Here is a 3542-nt window from a genome sequence, read left to right as displayed (position 1 = left end):
GGATTGTACCACCCCACATCAAAAAGGGTGGGAAAGGCTTAATCCCAAAACCAAGCCCCAGGCTACAATGATTCTGCCTGCCTTTAGCCCACCCCCAATACACATTAATATCACCTGGGCGACAGCCTCCTCGTGGGCGTCATCTTTAACAAAGTGAGCATAATATATTTTATCTGCCCAACATAAACATCAGGCAATTCTGCAGTTTTTATCTTTCCTGACATGCATGATATTCCATCTTCAGCAATTTATCACCTTGTGTTAAGCACTTTTGTCTTATGTTCTGTTTTAAAACACAAAAATTGAGGAGGTAAAGGAAGAAAACCAAATAGTAGCAGATCAGTTGTGAAAGAAACTTATTAAAAAGTTTTAGAGATGGTGCCAGAGTTTTGAAAGGCGCAGTGGAGCTTGGAAGATCCTCAGCATGGTTTTCTGGACTGTGGGTCACGATGACCGTCCCCTCAGTGGAGGAGCTGAACTCCTTCAAGCACAGTGACCTGCTGAACCTGGCCAAGAGTCTGGGCCTCCGAGCTGGCCTGAGGGCAGACAAGTTGCTAAAAGCCTGGAAAACCCACCTGAAACAGGAAGCAAGAAAAGAAAATGGAAATCAGGATGAAAGTCAGACTTCTGTATCCTCTTATGATGAGACTGAGATAGAGATTAGCAACCAGGAAGTAGTTGAGAGGGAACCAGCTGGCTGAGTCACTAAAACAAGGAGAAGGCACAGACTGTCTGCAGGAATCCTGACTTCCAGCAGGATCATTCAGAGATAAAAACAAGTGATCCCACTGAGTTCCAGAATCAAGAAAAACAGGAAAACCAGGCTCTCAGAACTGCAGCAGGAGCTCCTCCACCAGATGAGAATCAAAGAGAGAATCAATGAAGATTCAAAGGTACTGTCAGAAAAAAGAAGTCTGTCTACACAGGTGGGTTTCCAAATCTGGAAAAAATAAAAATTGCAAGCACTACTCCAAACTTTAAGAAGCTTCGTGAGGCCCGTTTTAAGGAAATGGAGTCCACTGATCAATATGTTATGAGTAAAAAGAAACATGTTAATCAACACAATTTATTTAATGAACTAAAGAAGCAATCTGTCAGTAAGGAAGTGGTGGCAACTCCAACTGGTCTCCAAGGACAATTCTCTATGGCTTGTACTCCTGCAAGCCAGGGACACTTGCAAATCTGGGCCCAGGGCACTGTGGATCAGAGCACCTCGTGTGTGAACGGGTCGGTCAAGCACTCCACTCTCTCAGGAACTAAAATGAATGTCAGGTTTTCAACCACTACCAGAGATAACAAATACATGCGTTCACTGACCAAAACTCTGGCCAGAATATCTCCACCATATCTGAGAACATATCTGGGAATACCCCAAAAGACCAGGCTATGGCTGAAACAAACAAAGACAACAAAGGGAAATTCTGCTACAGTTACTACCCCATTCACGTTGACAATGGAAGCAGCACAGACTCCGGTCTCCAACAGAAAACCAGTGTTTAGTGGCCAAGACATGGAAACAACCAAAGAGCCCTTCAATTGATGACTGGATAAAGAAGATGTGGTACATATATACTAAGGAATACTACTCAGCCATAAGAAATGATGACAGTGGATCATTTACAACAACATGGATGGACCTTGATAACATTATACTGAGCAAAATAATTAAATCAGAAAAAAATTAAGATCTATATGATTCCATACATAGGTGGGACATAAAAATGAGACTCAGGGACATGGACAAGAGTGTGGTGGTTACGGGGGGGGGGCGGGGGGCAGAGGAAGGAGAGGGAGGGGTGGAGGGAAGGGAGGGGCATAAAGAAAACCAGATAGAAGGTGACAGAAGACAATTTGACTTTGAGTGATGGGTAACATAATCAAATGTCAAAATAACCTGGAGATGTTTTCTCTGAACTTATGTACCCTAATTGATCTATGTCACCTCATTAAAATTAATAAAAAAAGAAAAAAAAGTGATCTCAAAGCAAGTTTGTCTAGTCCCCTCACCTATGAGCCACACAAAGGAAAACTTGAAACCATAGGGACAATCTAAAGAAAATAAATGTCTAAATGACCATGTAAACAAAGTTGGCTTCCACAAGAAAACTTATGAGCAACTTCGTTTCCAGACCAGGGAGGAGCAAGGGAAGAAGCATGAGCAAGAACGGAAGGAGAGAAAAAAGCAAAGGTTTGGGGAACTCAGAGGGGCCTCATTATGGCTGCAGATTACCAGTTTCACATCCTGTAAGTATTTCTTTATCTGAATTCTTTTTGTACATATTTCTATAGTCCTTTCCCCTCTAGTCAAAAGACCTTTTTATGCTCTTAACCTTGTTCATAATATGTAGTGCTGGTGGGTTCTTCACATGCTACAATCTCTGGAAAGATATGACTACCTTAAAGCTTATAAATTCGTCTAAGTGGTTTTAACCTAAGTCCCAGTACAACTCAGTTTTCTAATAAGACCCAGCCTATAGAGTCTTTATTTTTCTATCCAATAAATTCTTGGTCTAGATTTTTAATGTCGAGTTCTCCATGCTGCCTCTAATATTAATAGAATTGCAATCCTCTTCTAGTCAAGAGCATTTACCTGATGGTAGCTAGTTATACCACAAACTTTAGTAGAAACTGAACAACAGTAACCTGGGAAAAATGACCTCTTCTTCCTCTGGAGAATCTAGTCATCTTAATGAAACTATGGACCTTAATGGTTGATTATGGCATCAATATTTTACCAATGCAAAGTGGCTTTTTTAAAGCTTATGCACCTTTGTTCACAATGGCATGAAACTAGAAATCAACTACAACAGAAAAACTGAAAAACATTTAAACACCTAGAGGCTAAATAGCATGTTATTAAATAATGAGTAGGTTAACAACAAGATCAAGGAAGAAATCAAAAATTTCCTTTAAACAAACAAAAATGGAAATTGGGCCACGGGCAGGTTCGAGATGAGGCGCAGCGGAAGAGGCAGCAAGGCCGTGGACGTGAGGCGTCAGGCTTCCGGGCAGGGGCCGCAGTTCACTGGTCGGGAGGTGCAGAGCTTGGATAAATGCCTCAGAGCCCCTCGAACCACTTTCATGGTTCACCGCTTGCAGGCCACCAAAACCCCGGCGGAGGACACTGAGGACTCGCATGAAGAATGGACTAGCAGGCAGCGAGAACTCAGGAGAAAGAAGACTGAAGTAAAGATGTATAGCCTACGAGAAAGAAAAGGCCATGTGTACCATGAGGTCAGCAAGCCCCAGGATGATGACTACCTCTATTGTGAGAAGTGTCAGAACTTCTTCATTGACAGTTGTGACGTGCATGGGCCCCCAACATTTGTAAAGACAGTGTAGTGAAAAAGGGGCATCCAAACCATGCAGTCCTCACTCTGCCTCCTGGGTTGAGAATCAGACCATCGGGCATCCCTGAGGCTGGGCTTGGAGTGTGGAATGAGGCATCTGCTCTGCCAGTGGGTCTGCACTTTGGCCCTTATAAGGGCCAGATCTTCTATAGTTCTCTGAAAAGGTGCCTGGGACCACTTGCTACACAGAGC

At 42.9% G+C, this 3542-nt stretch overlaps 1 pseudogene; it reads left to right on the top strand.

The window, feature by feature from the left end:
• The first annotated feature begins 449 nt into the window (after positions 1 to 449).
• Positions 450 to 2248, top strand: LOC136404269 (nucleolar and spindle-associated protein 1 pseudogene; annotated as a pseudogene).
• Positions 2249 to 3542: the final 1294 nt, after the last annotated feature.

Source organism: Saccopteryx leptura, chromosome 4 (assembly GCF_036850995.1).
Source record: "Saccopteryx leptura isolate mSacLep1 chromosome 4, mSacLep1_pri_phased_curated, whole genome shotgun sequence".
Lineage (NCBI taxonomy): Eukaryota > Metazoa > Chordata > Mammalia > Chiroptera > Emballonuridae > Saccopteryx > Saccopteryx leptura.
This window is presented reverse-complemented; position numbering and strand designations above follow the sequence as displayed.